At 40.2% G+C, this 21,061-nt stretch overlaps 1 protein-coding gene across 17 annotated transcripts in view; it reads left to right on the forward strand.

Moving 5' to 3' along the window:
- The first annotated feature begins 2,112 nt into the window (after positions 1–2,112).
- Positions 2,113–21,061, forward strand: part of IMMP2L (inner mitochondrial membrane peptidase subunit 2) — a 904,212-nt gene continuing 885,263 nt past the window's right edge. For 15 of the 17 annotated variants that reach the window (XR_003679753.1, XR_003679752.2, XR_003679754.2 and 12 more), the window contains exons 1-2: positions 2,113–2,159; positions 2,690–2,762. The gene's annotated coding sequence lies outside the window, so the exon portion shown is untranslated. The other 2 variants (XM_028489864.1, XM_055084907.1) reach the window with 2 other exon arrangements.

The raw sequence follows: 21,061 nt of genomic DNA on the forward strand, positions 1-21,061 counted from the left end.
CATACATCTAAATTTTTTGTTTTAATTTTTAATACAGTAAATATCCCACACAAACAAAAGCTCTTTAAAGTTCTCAATAAGTTTTAAGAATGTAAAGAGATCTTGAGACCAAAAATTTTGAAAACATTTATTCTATGATATCTTGCACTATTTGCTTATTAATTGTAAGTATGTATGAATGGGAATAGATTCAAAATATAAATGTATTCATAGAATTTATAAACTTTATTTCAAGTTAACTTTGTTTAAATATCTCCTTGAGCATTAGACATGATCTCTAACCACAGTTCAATTTTGTACCTTAGGAATATATGATTCATTTTCTTCCTGATGACATAAATGCCAAACACAATGCTGCTCTCATCTAAGGAAACAACTCATTATGTTTCAACTCCACACGTAAAGCCAAATATTCAGTTTATAATTTAACTGATGAATTTGAAGAATATGGGATGTTCTGAGGTTTTACCCCAGCTTCTTTTTCTTTAGAAGTCTATTTTTTTTTTTAAAGAGCAGTTTTAGGTTCACAGCAAAACTGAGGAGAAAGTACAGAGACCCCACACTTGCAGAGCCTCCCCAACTATCAACATCCCAGCATCAAAGTGGTACATTTGTTACAACTGATGAACCCACACTGACACATCATTATCACCCAGAGTCTATAGTTTACATCAAGTTTCACTCTTGGTGTTATCCATTCCATGGGGTTTGACAAATGTACGAGGACATGCATCACCCTGACAGTATCATACAGAATATTTTCACTGCCCTAAATATTCTTTGTGCTCTGCCTATTCTTCCCTTCTTCCGTTATAACCCTTGTCAACCACAGCTCTTTTTACTGTCTCCATTGTTTTGCCTTTTTCAGAGTGTCAGATAGTTGGAGTCATATAGTGTACTGTATGCTTTTCAGATTACCTCAGCTTCCTAAGTACATTTCATGAATCTTAGTGACAAAGTCTGGTCAGACTTAGCAACTCTTTTTGCATGTTTATTTACATTCCTTTATAATAAAAATCACACATACCTGTCTTGGTTGTTTTTCCACATACATTCCATTCTACACAGTCAGCTCCTGGTGGCCAGGAACTCCATCTATTTAATTTGGGACCACCTAATTAATTATTAATATTAATTATTAGTGCCAATAGATCCCAGTCCAATTTACAAATCGGTCCCCACTGCTATTCCATGAGGGTGGTCTTCCAAGCTAAGTGTTCTTGGAATTAAGTCCTTAAGCACTAGCAGAGAAGAGCTTACCTTACAGTAATTATTTCAGTGACAAATAAGAAAAACTACAAAACTGCTACACAACCCCTTCACAGGAGAGCAATTTTATTCTCCTCAGGAGACTAATAGTTCTAGTTATCAGGACCGTTTAAGTCTCTGACTAGGTTTTTAAAACTTAGAATTAGCTTTGAACCCAAAGTACCAGAGTGTCTGGTACTTAGATTTGTATTGAATGATTTGCACAGAATAGTTTGTCAGTATCCAGAAGGACGATAAAGACAGACACAATCAAGGATATAATTGGCGGAGGGTTAAAAAAAAAAAAAGTAATTGTAGGTTTCACTTTCTTCGAAGGTTTTAATAACCCAGTTAAGAGCTTGTGTCATTTGAATGCAAAAGCTTAGGTATGAAATTCCAGTTTCTCCAAAGTAAACCACTTGTTCTGGGTTATTCTTTCTGGCTTGTTTAGAAGCAGCAACATCGAATAGTTTTCCCGTGCCCACTTTAGTAGAAAAAACGACGAAAGGACGAGTCCAGAGGGGAGAGCCCCAGTAAGGTAGCTTGCCCCTGTAGCTGTGCACTCAAAACAACTGCTGGGGTCTCGGTTTCCTCATCTGTAAAACAAGGGTCTCGATGAAGTCACAGTCTCACAGATTTTCAACTCTTTGTTGCCCTCTCTCAGCCGTTAGTACAGCGCTGAGCTCAGGGCAAGTGCTCAATAATTGCCTGCTAAGAGAGGGTTGTTTTTGATCCGTTTCAGATCCAGGCCGGGTTTTGGGCCTAACCCGCGCAGGCGTTCGGAAGTACAGCTTTACCGCTGAGGGCGGAGCTTCGCGAAGCTCCCGCGCTCCGGGGGCGGGGGCGGAGCTTGCCGCCGGCGGAGGGCGGAACCCACGCGGCGACTTCTCTTGGGCTGAACTGCGCAGCGGGTGCGGAGGGCGGGGGTTTGGGGACAGGTAGGGTGCTGTGAGGTTGGCTGGGGTGGGCAGGCGGGGTGCAGCTGCCGACCCTTGGTGGCCCCCAGGGCTTGGGACCCTTACCCCGGAGTTAGCCCCAGAGGGGACGAGCGTTGCTGGGAGGCGGAGGGCTGCTTGGCCGCGCGTCCTGCGGTGATCGCGAGCATGTGTGCGTGCGCGTGTTTATCTGAGGCCCCGCGGGGCGGCCAACCCCGGACCCCTCTTCCTTCCGCCAACGCGGGTCGGAAACCGGAGCCCAGAGACGGGGACGCCAGGCCCGGAGCCGACCCGCTCCTCCCCGCTGGCCAGGCGCCCCCAGGTCGCGCCCTCTCTTCGTGCCCCCCACCAGAGGGGACAATTCCGGCCCAAGTCCTGGCCGAGAGGGAGCGCTGTGGAGACGCGCTGCCTTCTGTCTGGACACGTTGGGCGAGTGGTGGGAGTTCCTGAGGCTTGAATGTCAGGGTTTTAAAACACGTGTTTGTCTCTGTCATTTTTACTTTTAGGGTTTTGGCCAAATTGGGCGAGGGCACAAAGTAACCACTTACCCCTTCTCACCGAGGAGGAACGGGAGAAAGGGTAAGTAAGGAATGGTTAGGGGTGGAAGAAGCTAGGACTTTATACTGAAAGAGAGCGAGCCAGAGAGAGAAGGACTAGATCCACAACTGCCCTTTGATCTTGGGGCCAAATTGTACGTTTTCAGCAGGAACCTAAGGCCCACCTTCAAGGGTCACAGGCTCCAAGTCGAAGAGTTTTTTTTTTTTCAGGTGTTTCGGAGTCCGTAAGTTGGCTGGGACTTTGACAGCTGGCATAGGTCCCTTTTAGTCACTTGATCTGGCAGAAAACTGTCATTACCCTTCATCTCTCGGTAGTTGTGTCTTGTAGTTGTCCTATAGTTGTCTGTCTCAGGCCCCCACCTCTTAGCTAACTTGGACTAATCTCTGAGACTGTGAAATTAAAGCATCATGGCTCTCCTTGATAATGAACAGGAACCCCTCCAAGGATCTTTACATTTTAAAATGGGACTCCTGTAAAAATCCTTTAGGACTCCAAAGCATAAAGTTAATAACAACGTTACAAGTGTTGAAGTTCTTTTGGGATCTTCTCTTAAGCTCATAAAGAAAGGTATTTTGGGAGGGAGAAATGACCAGACTGGGCCTTTTCTTCTTGACTTTCACTTCGATACCTACTCACCAGCATTCTCTTCACTTCTGAAACGTTGCCAAACAGCATATTGAAGTCTTTGAAGATTTGCTGTGATTTATCAGTGTGGACTCTTTTAACCGTTCTTCTCTGGAACTTTTCCATGATCTCTCCTCCCCTAGTATTAGTGAAATGAGACACAACTGCTCTCAGAAGTTTGGAAACACCTTATGCATCCTCTGTGTCCCATATAAAGAAATGTTTTGAATTAGTTAAAGTTCAGGTAAGCCACAGGCAAGGATTTTGTAAATCACATTCTTGGATACTTAAACAGGAAAACTAGAATTGCCCTCCATGGCATCTTGACATTGGCTGCCTGCGTCCTGAACCTGCCTTATTTGTGTGTGCTCAACTGGCAGATGGCCACATAACTTACTTTCTGAAAAGAACAGGAAATAGTTGTTTATTGGTGATAGGTTCATTTATTGATTCGATAGATTATTATTTTTTTTTTACCGAAGTGCTGAGCGCTTTGATGTGAGTAGGATAGTGGGAATGAGGAGACTGTTGGAGATGGCCATTTGGGGGCAGGCCTTTTACCGGTTTTCTGTGGTTTTTCTGAATAGTACAATGTTAATGTAGAAGACCTTCACTGTACTGCTGATAGTGGTTGCAGTGGTGTGGGAGAACAGTGTTATTTTCCTGCCTTACTGATACTTTCAGAAGTAAACGTTCAAGGATGACTGACCATGGTGATTTGTGTCTTGTAGTAAAGTTATAGTCATTTTCCAGTGTAATAAATGTATTGAACCAGCATAATAATTAGATGAGGATAATTTTTTGAATTGTTCCAGAAAAATGACCTAAGATTAGAAAGCATGGACAATGTTAAGGATGATGCACTTAGGAAAATAAATGCTAAAGTAGGCTGTGCACTTGTGTGGGTTTCTTTACATTTAACCTCATTTTTTTTTGTTTTAATTTTTAAGTTTATTTTTTTAATTTAATTTTTATTGGAGTATAGTTGATTTAAAATGTGTTAATTTTTGCTGTACAGCAAAGTGAATCAGTTATACATATGTCCAGTTTTTTTTAGATTCTTTTCCCATATAGGTCATTACAGAGTATTGAGAAGAGTTCCCTGTGCTATACAGTAGGTCCTTATTAGTTATCTGTTTTATATATAGTAGTGTGTATATATCAATCCCAGTTTTTTTTTGACCGTGCCGAGTGGCTTGCGGGGTCTTAGTTCGCTGACCAGGGATTGAACCCCAGTGCCCCCTGGCAGCAGAAGTGCTGAGTCCTAACCACTGGACTGCCAGGGAATTCCCATAACCTCTTTTTTTTTTTTAAATTGAAGTGAAACAAGTTGTCTTTTTTTGGTTACAAAAGTTATATAAGGTAAAAAAAAAGTTACTTAAAATTAAATTTTGCAAGATTATAAAAGGTAGAATGTGAGTCTCATCTGAAATCAGTTTCAGACGACCACTGCTGGGTAAACATGGTAGGTTTCTGCCATTTACCTCCATATTCTTGGCTATTTACCACTGCTCTTTGTTCCACTCCAAATCCTGTGTGGAAGTAGCATGCCTTTTATAGTCTTTCAGACAGGGATGTGAATCCTGGCTCTTATTTTTTTATTTTTATTTTTTTCGGTACGCGGGCCTCTCACTGTTGTGGCCTCTCCCGTTGTGGAGGACAGGCTCCGGACACGCAGGCTCAGCGGCCATGGCTCACGGGCCCAGCCGCTCCGCGGCATGTGGGATCTTCCCGGACCGGGGCACGAACCCGTGTCTCCTGCATCGGCAGGCGGACTCTCAACCACTGCGCCACCAGGGAAGCCCCTGGCTCTTATTATATTAGCTCTGCAACTGTAGGCCAGTTAAAACTTCTTTGCCCTTAAAAAACAGAACAATGAGTATATTAAAAAGAAGGTGTAAAAACAGTGCCTGGCGCACAGATACTATTAACTTCCCTCCCTGTTTCTCTATCGGGTCACCCACTTTCTTTTGATCTTGCTTGTGATTGTGGAAAGCAATCTAGTACTTACTTTCCTAAAGGTGCTAAGCTTCCTGGGTATTTGCATTTTCACAGGTGATCACCTGTTCTATCTGATCCTAGAATTTCTGGGACAAGGACTGACACCTGATTCCCTCTATCAGATCATTCCACAGCCCTGCAGAAAGAGTGTCAGCTTGAAAAGTGAAGGGGAAGGGTTTCCATAATGTGTTTAAAAAGCTCTGACACTGTTCCCACAGTGAGAAAGACATATACCACATTTAGCTGAGTGTTTAAAGTTAGGATTTTTATTTCAGAAATGTCTTTGGTTTATAAGAATTACAATAAAAATTCTGATGCTTCATGTCCAAACTGTCATGATTTTGCCAAGTCGTGGGTTTAATATACAGCTAAGCTGTGTATTTAGTGTAGCTAATACTGCTCTGGAAGCCAAGAAAGACAAGTCCACAGACATCTGATTTCACACCAGACATCTGGTTTCACTTTGCTAAAGACTACATTTTGTCAGTAGATTACAGGCATATCAGCTGTACTGCTGTAGTTTGTGGCATTTCTATCATAAGCTGTGGTCTGTAGGATTTAGTATGATGTTTTATTCAATTGACAGCACACTGTAAATGAGCACCTGGTCAGATAAGCATATTTCCCACAGGTGTCTTCTAGTGTCATGGTTCTTACAAGTTAACAAGGTGAAATAGTTTCTATCCTTGGTGATTTTTTGTGGAAGAAAATATTCTTAAGGAAAAGCCTCACTTAAGAACTCCTTGTATTCCCCAAATAAATTTTCAAGACCACTTTTGTTTGTCATGTTGAACAGTGTACTTATAGGAATAAAATAACAAATAGCATTTAGATTTCCAGGCCAGGACCCCAAAGCTTTGCTAACTCATTGTGTGCCTTTGTGTGTTAGTGATACTATAGACTGTAACCAACACTTATAATAGTGTTTTGGAGAATAATGTATTCTGAGTTGCAACCTAGAATGGCTGGACCACATCTTAACATTTTGAGGTGGTCAGGGGTGTAGAAATACCCTGGAGAAACATTCCTGGGTTCTTGGGCCAGCTCTGTCACTGCTGTGTGACCTTGGACACAAATTTCCTATCTGTAAAATGGGATACTAATTATAAATGATTACTGTGAGATTTAGGGAGTGTTTTTTTTTTTTTTTTTTTGGCCGCACCTCGGAAATGCGGGATGTTAGTTCCTGGACCAGGGATAGAACCCACACCCCCTGCTGTGGAAGCATGGAGTCTTAACCACTGGACTGCAGGGAAGTCCCAGTGAGTGTTCTTAAAGTAGCACAATGTCTGGTACAGAATAGGTTCTCAGTAAATAGCAGTTTCATTTTCTTTCCTCTAGGTCCTGGCCACGAGAACAAAGACTTCCCCTCTCTTGTATCCCAGGCTTGTGGCTCCAGCTGAAGGGGAATTACCCACTGAAGCTGGGACTTGGTAGTGGGACTGGGAAAGGGGTATGGAGAATCATGACAAAGGGGAAGAGTGGTGAACTGAGAGAGGAAGGTGCCAGTCTTTTGCTCAGTCCATGGACTCAGGTTGATGAATTACTTGACTCAGAGAAAGAACCACCTTTATCTCTGACCTTTCTGCTAATCTTTTTTTTTTTTTCTGTACGCGGGCCTCTCACTGCTGTGGCCTCTCCTGTTGCAGAGCACAGGCTCCGGACTGTTTGTTTTTTTTTTTGTGGTATGCGGGCCTCCCTCTGTTGTGGCCTTTCCCGTTGCGGAGCACAGGCTCCGGACGCGCAGGGTCGGCGGCCATGGCTCACGGGCCCAGCCGCTCCGCGGCATGTGGGATCTTGCCAGACCGGGGCACGAACCTGTGTCCCCTGCATCGGCAGGTGGACTCTCAACCACTGCACCACCAGGGAAGCCCTGTGCTAATCTTTTGTCAGCTGCTCCATTGGAGACTCTTAACTCCTTATTGCCTGCTTAGTCCAATGACAGATTTTTTCTTTGTCACCTTTGTACTACGTTAATAACCATATATTTGTATTTTTTTTAATGGGTGGGACTTAATAATAGATGTCTGTACTTCCTTAAGATCTGGATTTTTTTCCTATACTTAAAGTCCAGTTGATCTTTTTTCCTTTCATTGGCCTACAGTTCATACATTAATTCCTTTTTAAAATTTTCTGTATGCTGTATGCATTGAACTAATGCTGAGGATAGAAAGTTGAAAAGTCACTTTCCTTGACCAAGGAGCTTACAGTCTATAGAACAGTGGCCATCTTGACCAACAGTTCAAATATTGTGTGCTATGTGCTCTAATGGAGATACCTACACATGCAAAACAAGCCTAGCAGAAGCTCTTGATCCCTGACAGGAGTGCCAGAGAAGGGCTTTAGCCGTGGTTGTGTTTGAGCCGAGTCTTGACAGCTGAGTAGGATTGGGCAGGGTGACAAGCAGCACAGAGCATTTCCAGGTGGAGCTAATAACATGAATAGTCGTGTGGTATTAGGAGAGCATAGTGTGTTCTGGGAACTGTAGGTAGGTCATTATATTAGAGCGTGAAGGGCAAAGTCAGGAGTGAAAGGAGATGAAAGTAGAAAGCTAATTCAGGGCGGATTTCCCATCCCATGTGTTGTAGTGAGCCACTGAAGAAATGTGAATGACCTGAAAGATCACCGTGAAAGCAGTGTGCTGCGTAGATTGGGGTACAGTGGGGTGGGGATGGGGTAAGATTGGGGGCTGGAGTGGACAGTGCAATTAGCGTGGATGATAGGAGGTTGAGAGCACAGACAAAGGCAGAAGTAGTAGGGGTGCTCAGAAGTGAGAATGTTTAGGAGAATATCTAGCAGGAGGGAGAGCTGGCTGGTCTTTGCGACTGTTTGAATGTAAAGGGAATGGGAGAGTGAGGCTGACTAGAATGACTGCCAGGTTTCTGGGTAGTGGGAGGGAAAAGAAGAGGAAGCAGTTCTGAGGGGGAAGGTGATAGTTCAGATTTGGACACGTTGTGTTTAACGTGCTTGTGGGGCATGTCATTGGTGAGTTGGAGGCGTCTAGGGGGCAGTTGATATGGTCTTGGAGCATCACAAGAGCTGGGGAGGCTGGAGATACAGATTTCTGAGTGCTTGCCACATGGAGAGTGGCTGAGGCATGGGTAAGGATAAAAGTGTTCAGAGGAACTGCATCGAAAGAGAAGAGAAAAAGGCTGAAAGTAAGTCCCAGAGGATATTGAGGTTTTAGGGACAAACCAAGAAGAAGAAAGATGTAAGGATGCTGAAGGAGAGTGACCAGAGAGGCTGGGAGAAAAGAGAAAGCACAACTTTTCAGGTTCCGGGCAGAGTGAACTGCCCTGGACGAAGGGGTAAAAGGCGGGGAGGGAGTGAGGCTAGAGTAGATAGGCCTGGGTTCTTTCTCAGAGCTTCTGGCTTCATTGGTCTTCAGTTCAGAATTTTAAAAGCTCAGTAGAAAATACGAAAAATGGTTGCCTGTAATCAGTGTTCTTTGTCCCACCTTCTTGTGAATGAAAATCAAGTTGTCCCTTTGTTTGCCTAATCTCTCCCTTAAAAAAAAATTCATACCTGATCTTACCTTCGGGTATCTCATTTTACCCCATTTATCCTATTCATTCTTGGCCTAGGGTTCCACTGCTGTCTTGCTCTCAACATGTCTGGCCTTTTTGCATACATTATTCTCTAACCTAATCCAGTTGTGGGGGGAGGGGGAGTCCCCTTTCTTTTATGAGAAGTTGAAAAATTTCAAAAGAATGTCTACTAGGAGGCCAAGGGGGAAATAACCATACCAAACATAAAAAAAAAACCCATACAGTTCAGCAAATACTTTTTAATATCTACTATCTATCTTCAAGGCTCTGGATACAAAGATATATAAGATGGGAAGGATGAATAATATAGGGACCCTACCGTTAAGGAGCCCTCAGGCCAGTAAGAGAAATGGATGTGTAAATAAATGACTTGTGCAGTATGTGCTATTTAGAGGTGGAGTTCAGGGTAAGATGGATGCAGAGAAATGGGCTTCTTTATTTTGTGTGATCCTGAAGGCTTCATGGAGGAGGTGATGCTTGAGTTAAAGCTTGCAGTGGAGTTAAGTTGTGGGGTGATGGGGTTCAGGGAGAGGAATCAGGGGAATACAATATTCCTTGGTGGCTCCCTGAAAGCAGCAGAATGGGTTTGAGTTTCCCATCTCCTTTTCCTTCTTATTCTGCTTCGTTTATTGCAAGGTATCTTTGTCTTAGGGGATAAGGATGTTTTAGCTAACATGTAGGATATCCACAGTTTCTCCCTTTGTGGCATAAACTTTCTGTGAATTTATCACCACTGGTTTATTATATATTAGATGGCTAAAACAGACCAAAGCAATTAAATCAGAATTTCTGGGGGATGATGTCCAGGTATGGGTAATTTTCAAAGTGCCCTAGGCATTCAGACTAGAGAACCACTGGCTAAAACATGGTACAGAAGAAAAGTGTCAGGTTTGGAGCTAAAAAATTGTAGGTTGAATTCTTGCAATTCCTTTTAATAACAATGTGTCCTTAGTTAAGTTACATTTACATGCAGATGTGGTTGTAACAGTGAAATGTTCCATTGACTTTCTCTAGGAGTAGACAGGCTAAGAGCCAGCCACCTTGTCCTGCAAGATAGTAACCATTTTATGGATCGGGACTTAAGATTTCACCATCATGAGCAGTTTGATAATATATTTTACTATGTTTGTGTAATGCTAAAAGTTGAAGACTTAAAGCAAAAAAGCAAATCCTTGAAGAAACAATGAGCAGTGGAACTTTTCTTAGTGTGACATATTAATTCTGTTTAAAATTACACAAATGGTTATTGTGATTAAGATTGTAAAGTGTGTAAATATACTCAATGTCAGTAATGTGATTGTTTAGTATTAACATGCTATAAATATGTTAGGTTTTTATTTTCAAAATCTGTACACCTAAAAAAAACCCAGAATTCTTTCAGAAGATAGTAAAAACCCCGAAAAGTACCATGAAGAGTCACAAATTCAATAATATTGCAGGTCTCATCATGTCTGTTAAGTATGCGGGGACATGTGCTGTATCTCTGTGCTGTGGAAAGCCTGGTGTGTTAGTGCCGGTTGTGTACTCATGTAGAAATGATCATTCTTACGGTATTATAACTTATTTTACTTGAGAAGTGATGTCATTTAATGACAAGGAAACTGAATCTAAAGCCTAGAGACTGGGTTCCCGACGTGGATTAAGTGCTCACTCCTATGTGGTAGTAGGTAAGTTAGCCTCTCTGAGCCTTTTATGTAAAATCTGGATGCATTCGTTCTCTGTTGCTTTGTACCATATCGAAAACTTAGTGGCTGAAAACAACAGTAATCGTTTATTATCTCATGGTTGCTATGGGTCTGCAATTCAGGTGGTTCTGGCTCAGGGTCTCTTGAGGTTGTCAACAGATACCAGGTGGAGGTGCAGTTAGTGGAAGGTGTGCCTGGGGCTAAAAGATTCACTTCCATAGTGGCTGGCAAGTCGGTGCTGGCAAGTTGGTTCCTCTCCATGAGTGGCTTTCCACGGGGCTCTCCTCACTCAGGCTTCCCCAGAGTGCCATACCAAGAGACCAAGTTCTCTTCAGTGACCCCCGGCACCTTTACCCTAGCACTGGGTACTTTGTTGGTGCTTACTTGGTATTTGCTGAACTGAGTTGGATCGCTGGTGAAACTCCAGCCTTTGTGCCTCCCCTGAAACTTTAGATATAGAAGGTTGATTTTTGCTCAGGTGGTGGTGGCGGTGATGGTAGTGACTCCTGCCAGAACCATTCTTAAGCCTGTCTTACGGGTCCCTGTTTTGCCACTGGAGTCCTTAGCCTCTCCCAAATGACTCAGGTGTTTGGGTCTGCCAGTGCTTAGCCTGGCCTCCTCATGGATGAACGGAGCAAACAAGCACCGCCCCCCCCCAACAGTCATTCTGTGTGACTGTTTCAAGATCTCAGTGAACTGCTGCTCAGTTTGGTAACTCATAGCGTGTTTGTGACATCTGAGATTAAGAATACCTAGAAGATAAAAATGTATGTCTTTCTTCCATGTAATATATCATAAAAATTAAAATTTTGCAATTTTATCCAAAAGTTTATTCTGAGAGCTAGGTCTTTGTAATGGCACTTTGGCACACATGCTTTTATATATCTTTCTGTTGAAAAATGTTTATAGCATTTATGGTCAACTTTTGAAAAATCATCTTGCTTGTGGCCGGAGGACACATTGTAAACACATTATTGAGGTCTCGTTTTGGAATCATGTTCAGCAAAGACATTTTTTAAAGACGGGAAATGCTTGTAATATCATGTTTTGTATTTTAGGACAATTTAATTTCATATGATTTTCGCATTATGTAGACCAGTAAGTTCAGCACATCTCAGGATTGTTTTCTCCTTTCTGTGCTCTCATGTGGATTTTTCTGCAGATTTCCCTCTTTTGGAATTCTTTACCTTCTTAGCCACTACCTGCCTTCTCCATCTGTTGTCTATACTTAATTTTCTCCGTGTCTTTGGACTTAGTCTACCGATGTCATGTTAGCTGCTGAGCAGGCTACGAGGGCCAGAGCAGGATTGGGAGGAGAGGTGGGTGTGTAAGGCAGAATATCTCTGAAGGTTAGGGTTGATGGCCAAGGGTGTTCTTTCCTAAACAGGTGAAAGTGGACCTCTGAAGCAATGATTGAACAGATTAGAGTTGCCACAGATAATTTACCTTAATTTTTAAATTATACTTTATTTTTTGGAGTAGTTTTAGGTTTACAGCAAAATTGAGTGGAAGGTACGGAGATTTCCCACATGCTGTCCACCCCTACACATGCAGAGCTTCTCCCATTATCAACATTACTTCCCAGAATGGTACATTTATTACAGTTGATAAACCTACATCGACACATCATTATGCCTAATGCTCATAGTTTACATTAGGGTTCACTCTTTTTTAAAAAAAATAATTTAAATTTATTTATTTATTTATTTTTACAATTTTTGGCTGTGTTGGGTCTTCGTTTCTGTGCGAGGGCTTTCTCTAGTTGCGGCAAGCGGGGGCCACTCTTCATCGCGGTGCGCGGGCCTCGCGCTATCGCGGCCTCTCTTGTTGCGGAGCACAGGCTCCAGACGCGCAGGCTCAGTAGTTGTGGCTCACGGGCCTAGTTGCTCCGCGGCATGTGGGATCCTCCCAGACCAGGGCTCAAACCCGTGTCCCTTGCATTGGCAGGCAGATTCTCAACCACTGTGCCAGCAGGGAAGCCCCTAGGGTTCACTCTTGGTGTGTACGTTCTATGGGTTTGGACAAATGTGTAATGTCATGGATTCACCATTATAGCATCATACAGAGTAGTTTCACTGCCCTAGAGATCCATTGTGTTCTACCCATTCATCCCTCTTTCCTAACCCTTGGCAACCACAGATCTTTTTACTGTCTGCATAGTTTTGCCTTTTCCAGAATATCATGTACTTGGAATATATATACACACACACACATACACACACACACTTCATCGCGGTGCGCGGGCCTCTCACTATCGCGGCCTCTCTTGTTGCGGAGCACAGGCTCCAGACGCGCAGGCTCAGTAGTTGTGGCTCACGGGCCTAGTTGCTCCGCGGCATGTGGGATCCTCCCAGACCAGGGCTCAAACCCGTGTCCCTTGCATTGGCAGGCAGATTCTCAACCACTGTGCCAGCAGGGAAGCCCCTAGGGTTCACTCTTGGTGTGTACGTTCTATGGGTTTGGACAAATGTGTAATGTCATGGATTCACCATTATAGCATCATACAGAGTAGTTTCACTGCCCTAGAGATCCATTGTGTTCTACCCATTCATCCCTCTTTCCTAACCCTTGGCAACCACAGATCTTTTTACTGTCTGCATAGTTTTGCCTTTTCCAGAATATCATGTACTTGGAATATATATACACACACACACATACACACACACACACACACACACACACACACACACACACACATATATGTATGCCTGAATTTTTAGTTTGCCTGTGGTAGCAGATTATTTACTAAGCATTTTGGTATTTTTCCAAGAGCTTATTTGTTTAATAGTTACTTTAATAAGAGTTTTATTAGTGTCAAATTAAGATACTAAATAACTATTATTTGGTTTGTTAAATATTAACAATTTAGTGTTGTTATTATCTAAGAGTAGTTTGAAGCACTTTATAAACTAATTAGCTTGTGTTTTTAATGAGTCTTTTTTACGGGTAAGAGAAGTACTATAATCTGAACAAATGGGTTATGAAAACACATTAGAAGATTAATAGTTTGAGGCATATCTGGTGTATATGGCTGCATGATGTCAATACTCTAAACATTTTATTAAAACTTTTATTTTGAAATTAAAAAATGGGCATTAAATGTAAATTTTTAGATGTTAAAGTGGTGGTGTATAGTGACAAAAATATGGAATGGGGTTATGAAGACTTTTATTCAAGTGCTAGCTCTACTATCCGCTATGTGAACATGAACTTTTGTTCTCTGAATTTCATTTTCCTTTTGGGAAAATGGAGATTAAAATGTATTTCATTGGTTAATTTTGAGGACTGGATATGTAAGCTGTTTGTTTGAAACCTATGTAAATTTTAACTCATTACAAAGAAATGTGAAAAATTATTTGGTTAATGAGTCATACTTGGTTACTGTCTCCAACTTAAATTTTTTTCTTTTTTTTTAGTTTTGTAGAAGAGTCCTCAAGGGAAATAATGATTTGGGGTTAAGAAGGTAGTACTGCTGAAAAGATGCTTATTTAGCTGTGCCTGGGGGCGGTGGGGGAGAACTGCATTTTGTAATCTGAATTTGTCTTACTGCTTAAACCTGCTTGTGTCTTCTTATGAAAGGTGTACATTTTGGGATACTGTGCTTGCGTGCTTGGCTCCTAATCATATTTATTACCTAGCTGTCAGCTTGAAATGTTAGTCCTCCTTCCAAAAGCATGAATTATAGTGTCACATTCTGTATAGAGTCAGAGACACATTATTTCCTCTTTATGGTGAGAAAAACCTGGATTCTAAAACTCTTATGACCAGCCTCTGTGTGGTTGAAGCCACTAGGGCAGAGTAGAGTTTGGTAGAAGGATTCTGGGGGGAGAGCATAAAAATAGTCCTGTGAAGTTGAAATCCTGAGGCAGTTGGTGTATTGAATATAATCCTAGTTTTCAATCAAAATGTCCCTCTCTTTTATAATACTTAGACCTGTGGTCAGTGACATTCTAATGAATTAAAATTATAGAAAACTTTACACTTCTGAGTTTGAGAATTGCTCGAGAGAGCTTAATTAGTACAAGACAAAATTGTAATAGTCATTTCCTGTCAGGAAAGTTGACATGTTTATTATATTGTAATCTCAACTTTTTGTGTCTCTACTAATGTACAGTATTTTAAGAGGATTAATCTGACAAGTGTATAGGATCAGTTAGAACGTAGAGGGAGTAATGAAAAGTAGACCAGTTGGGAAGCTGTAACTTACTTACAAGGTAGTGAGGATTTTCACTATGATAATTGTGGGAATAGAAAGTAAGAAATGCTCAGAAACCATAAAAGAGAAGAATAGTAAAACTTGTCTATATTAAAATTCTGCACTGCCAAAAACAGATTTAAAAAAACTATATCAAAAAGCAAAGGCAGGGCTTCCCTGGTGGCGCAGTGGTTGAGAGTCTGCCTGCCAATGCAGGGGACACGGGTTCGAGCCCCGGTCCGGGAAGTTCCGGAGCAACTGGGCCCGTGAGCCACAGCTACTGAGCCTGCGTGTCTGGAGCCTGTGCTCCGCAACAAGAGAGGCCACGATAGTGAGAGGCCCGCGCACCGCGATGAAGAGCGGCCCCTGCTCGCCGCAAGTAGAGAAATCCCTCGCATAGAAACTAAGACCCAACACAGACAAAAATAAATAAATAAATTTATTTAAAGGAAAAAAAAAAAGGCAAACTAGGATGATTTGTAATTCATATCATAGGAAAAGGGCTAATTTCATAAATATATTAATTCATATAATTGGAAAATTCATACCGTATTCATATTCATAAATATATTGAAAATACCAACAACTCAGTGGGAAGAAGACCAACAATCAGAAAAATGGAAAAAGATATGAAAGGATATGAAAGGCAGTTCATAAAAGAGAAATGAAAAATAAAACTTCAGTGAATACTCATTTTTTAACCTATCAAATTGGTAAAGAAACAAATTTTGAGCACATGAGGTGTTACTGAGGGTATGGGGAAATAGGCAATGTCATTATTGCTAATGGATGTAGGAATTTTTGTAGTTTTCGTTGAGACCAATTTAGAAATAGTTATCAAAACTTAAAATACACATATCATTTGATCCCCCTACCAGAATTTAGCCCACAAATCTTGTACTTGTGTGAAATAATGTATATTTAAGGATTTTCTTGGCAGCAATTGGAAACAAGTGCTCATCCTTAGGGGACTGGATAAATAAATTATGGTACATGTAGTGAAATATTTAGTAGTTGTTAAAAAGAATAAAGCAATTTATATACACTGAAATGGAATAATTATTAAGTCAAAAAGGCAAGGTACAGAACAGTGGGTATTAGTAGGTTATTATTTTGGAGGAGACTAAATTAAGATATGTATTTTCGTGTATATGCACAGAGTATCTCTGGAGGGAATTATAAGAAAATGGAAAATGCCTCTGGGGGTTGAAACTTGGTGGCTGGATAACAGGGATGGGAATGAGTTTCGTTTTCCACTGTATACCCCTTTTTGGGTATCCTGAATTTTGTATTATACCCACCGACCCCCTCCAAAAAAATAACCTAAAAAAGGAAGAAACATCTTCAACTCAAAATATATTTCTGTAATACTTGTAGCCAACTCTGAAAAATTAGGGAATAGAAAAGTGAATTAAAAAAGAGCTCTGGTTCATATATCTGATAAGGGGTTAATATCCAGAGTATATAAAAATTCTTACAACACAACAATAAGCACAAACAGTCCAATTAAAAATTGAGCAAAGGACCTGAAGAAACATTTCTTCAAAGAAGATATATAAATGGCTGATAAGCACATGAGAAGCTCAAAATCACTAATCATTAGGGAAATGCACACTTATTAGGATGGCTATTATTAAAAAACATCGAAATTAACAAGTGTTGGTGAGGATGTGGAGAAATTGGAAAACTAGTGCACTCTTAATGAGAATGTAAAATGCTGCAGGTGCTTTGGAAGGCAGTTCCTCAAAAAAATGAAAATAATGTTTCCATATGATCCAACAATTCCACTTCTGGGTATATGCCCTAAAGAATTTAAAGCAAGATCTAGAAGACCCATGTTCATAGCAGCACTATTCATAATAGCCAGAAGGTGGGAGCAACCCAAGTGTCCATGGGCGGATGAATGAATAAACAAAATGTGGTATATGCACACAATGGAATTTTATTCAGTCTTAAAGAGGCAGGAAATTCTGACACATGCTGCAGATGGATGAACCTTGAGGACATTATGGTAACCAAAATAAGTCAGTCATGAGAAGACAAATACTATATGATTCCATTTATATGAGGTACCTAGAATAGTCAAATTTATAGACACAGAAAGTAGAAAGTTGGGTGCCAGGGGCTGGGGATGGGAGGGAATTGGAGGAGGTGTTGCTTACTGGGTAAAGAATTTCAGTTTTGCAAGATGAAGAGTTGTGGAGATTGGTGACAGAACAATGTGAATATACTTATCACTTGAACTGTATAGTTAAAAGTGGTTAAGACAGTAAATTTTATACCATGTGTACTTTACCACAATTAAAAAAAAGATAATATAACTCCCCCCCACCCCCCACCGAACCCTGTGGTATGGAGGTAGGGAAGATGAATATGTAAATAAATGGCTGTGATTCAGAATATAATCTGTGTCCAAAATGGGTATAAACAGAGCTCTGGTGTGGCACAGAATGAGATGTAGCTAAGGGAGATTGCCTATGACTTCGCACAATAGGAGGTGATATCTTGAGCTGGTGTTAGAATGCAGTACTTATGCGGTAGAGAGGATGGACAGAAATTCTAGGCTGAAGGAGTAGCACAAGTAAAGGCAAAAAGAGGGAAGGTGAAGGATACTATCATAGAACAGAACAAGATGATGCTGGAAAAGAATCAGGATAGATTCTCAATGTCTTTGAATGGTGGGTCATAGAATTTGGACTTTTTCGATGTCTAGTCATGAAAGATTTTGAATTGAGTAGTATCATGGTCTACATTTTAGAAAGGTATATTTTTAGAAAGGATAGAGGGTCATGTGGGAGGTAAGGAGATTACTTAGGAGCCTGTTGAGATTCTGTGGACTTCTTAAATGTAGCCATTTTGCAGGATTGTGCCTTTGCTTTACCACAGTGGCCATGAATCCCTCTCTTGTCAGACAAAATGGGACAAATTCTGTGGTTCACTCTGGGAAATGAAGATGTGGTCAAAAGAGGTTCCATGGAGTTTGTAGGAAGCCTCTGCGGGCAGAGCTGACCAACCAGGCATAGCTGTTTTCTTCTTGGTTTTCTGTTAATGTTGTAAAATATGTTGCTCTGAGAGTATGAGAGAGAGAGAAGGAGAGGGAGGGAGGGAGGGAGAGTACCAGAGCACCTGAATTCTAGGTTGAGACTTCTTTGTTGGTGGTGGTGTGTCTTATTCTGTCTCTCTCTCAGAGTAAGAGAGGCGGTTGGGGTTTTGTCTTTTTCCTACCTGAGTTTGTCTCACTGTTTTCTTGTTTGGGGGTGTAAACCACTCTCAGGGCTACTTAATCCTCTTGCTGTTTTGTTTCTTGCCAAGGTGATTCCGCCTATTTCATTCTTAGTGTTGCTTGTTGCATTCCTTTCCCAGTAAAAAGCCAACGTGTATGATTTTTACATAAATGGCATATAAACCTTCCCTCCCCAGCTGCTTTTCTCCCATCTTGTTTTGCTTCTCTGTTAAAGTATAGCTTGAGTCCTATTTGCCCTCTACCCAGAGGCCATCTTCATAAAGTTTTTTTCCAGCCAATGGAGCAGAATATGTTTAGTACACAAAAAGCTAAAGACATTATATTTCAAAGTTTTTCCTTAAGTAAGTCTGTGTACAATATAAATTCATTGAGCCTTATTGATTTTCTCTGTGACAGGTGAGGTATCTAATTTAGTTGCTTTGTTGATGTTTCACTGTTTTGTCTCTTCATGCTGTAACCTTGTTTTTTCACTCTTTGCATTAAAGAAATATGAACTGAATTCCTAGAGTTGATAGAAACTGTATTCAATTTTAAAGATAGAATTTGTCCTTTAGCCAGATATTAGATTGCTCAGTTTGTTTCCTTGAACTCTTTTTCTTCCTAATTCTCAGGTGTTAAAGGCAATGGGGTATACACATCTACACCATTTAGTAAATGGGAATGGGGTGGATTCTGAATTCATTTTTCTTGCTAATTTTTCTCTACTGCTAGGAGAGGTGCAGGAAAAAAAAACAGTCTGAGAAAAAGTATTTTCTGATCAGCTTCTATTGAAAATACTTAATCAGAGTAGTCAGAAGGGAAAGAGAGGTTCTCAAGGATTGCTACTTGATTATGAAATAAAATTATGAATGGCGATTTATCTGAAGTGTGATTCTCTCTTGGGGAAATTTTGCCAACCTATTAGCATTGATTTGCATATCTTTACTTTTAACAAATGTATGATTGGATCTGAAGATGGAAGACTACATTTGCTCTCATTCAAAATTTAATTTTATGATAATATCGACTACCTAATTATTATCTTTGCTTAAAGTATCTTTGACTGAGGAGTCTGGTTGGTTTGCAAATGTGCTGTTGAGACCAGTGCCTTGGGGATTAATCAGAAGTGGTCTTGTTGGCTCACAGAGAGGGCCCGTCTTGGCCTTTTGCCTGATACATAGTTTTGTTCTCATGCAAACTAATATGGGTAAATTGGGGGAGAATTAGTCATACAACTAGGCCCTACCAGTTGCAGGAGGTGACTGGGGTAGGGTGACAGTGGTTTCATCAGTTTTGTATTTGAAAAGCAGAGTACCCTTATAGGTTATGAATGCTTAAAATATATATAATGTAACTACTACAGAAAAAGTGGTAGTTTAAAATTAATTGCAGTTTTTGTTTAAAAAATGTGGTTGATTTTTAAGTACTTTGTTCTGTATTTGCTTTTATATTTGCTTCAGATATTACACATGAAGATTATGCTTTAAACACTGTAAAATTTTTTCTAGTATTAACGATTGTGGGAAATGTTACACTTTAAAGGTCACGTTGATTTTACAGCATTTCCAATTTTACATTTTATACATATCTTTGAATTGGTTTAGTTTCTAGTTGAGTGTTTTAAAGATCCGGGTAATAAATATGGAAGGGAAATTGCGAAAGGGTACAATGCTTTGGAATGCACATATCTTCCACCTTTCTTTTGTTTCAGCAGCGAAATGTCAAATTCTAACAGGCAACTCAAAGGGCTGAAAGGACAGCAGGACAATAAGGGTTTTCAATACTTGCTAAGTCCAAAGACAACTCTAATTTTATTGTTCTGTTAATTGATATGATATATAGATTTGTACTTTTCTTCCTTTTGTATCCTTTCCCAATTTGAAAATTTATTAGAAATGAATGAGACTTAAGCATTTACCTTTTATATAGTGGATTGAACTAATTGTGTATTCAGACACTTCATATAAATTGCATCTCAATGCTATAATGTCAGTTATGGAATCAATAACTCATCTTGCTCTGTGTTTACTGGGAGTGGTGAATATTTACTGGGAGTGGTGACTAACTGGGAGGCAGTGGAGAATAGTGCTTAAGTGTGCAGGCCACCGGCCAGAAAATCTGGACTCAGCTCTGCTGCTTAATATCTGTGTGACCTTAGGAAGATTACTCAAATACGCTGAGCATAAGTTTACATCTGCATTTAGGGATAAAAATAGAGTTAGTGTAGGGATTATTTGATGTAATTAAAATAACAAAAGTGTTTATTGTAATATCATTGATATAGTGATATACTATTTTAGACAATACAAAATGAATTTTCTTCACTAGACTAAAATTTTTATTTCATTGGTTTCACAAAATTGTTTTTTTACAGTTTTTCTTTCTTTCCAGTTAATGCTTCTTTCAGAGTTTATAGATTTGATAATAATTTGTGGAAGAGTACTTTTGGCTGATTTTGTGTGAGTGGCCAGTCACTCTATCTTTGTTAAAAATGAAGCAAAACCTCATTGTTCTGTTAGTCAAAAATTTTTATGCAAGTGTTTAATATTGGTACTAGGGTTAACACCCAAGGTGTAGCAAAATGTTGGTCTAATTTTGGCCAAGGAAAAATAACATTTAAATATTTCCTGGAGGATTCAGTTACCTACATCTCACTTTTAAAACTGACCTTTTCATCTGTGATTTTATCATGGCTGTTTTTGCTAGACAAGGAGAAGTGAAATTGCCACCTTCCTTTTTAATTAATTGGATAACAAGTTACTTGGCTAGGGAAAGGTCTTTGTGTGATATGCCTAGTCTTTTTGCAGAACAAAACTACAATAGGTTCTGAAAAACTTCATCATTATTCAAAACTGATAGATATTAATTTAAATTGCTTTGAATTTCTATATGGCTCATATATTCTTATCTAGCTCATATATTCCCCCAAATCTATCAAATTAGTACTGGATTTTCTTTCTAAGCTATTTACTGTAACAACCATTGTGACATTCCCTAATATCATTTGATGTTGATTAGACAATAAGAATAAGTTTCTTACAAAA

Source organism: Physeter macrocephalus, chromosome 5, assembly GCF_002837175.3.
Source record: "Physeter macrocephalus isolate SW-GA chromosome 5, ASM283717v5, whole genome shotgun sequence".
In the NCBI taxonomy this organism is placed as follows: domain Eukaryota; kingdom Metazoa; phylum Chordata; class Mammalia; order Artiodactyla; family Physeteridae; genus Physeter; species Physeter macrocephalus.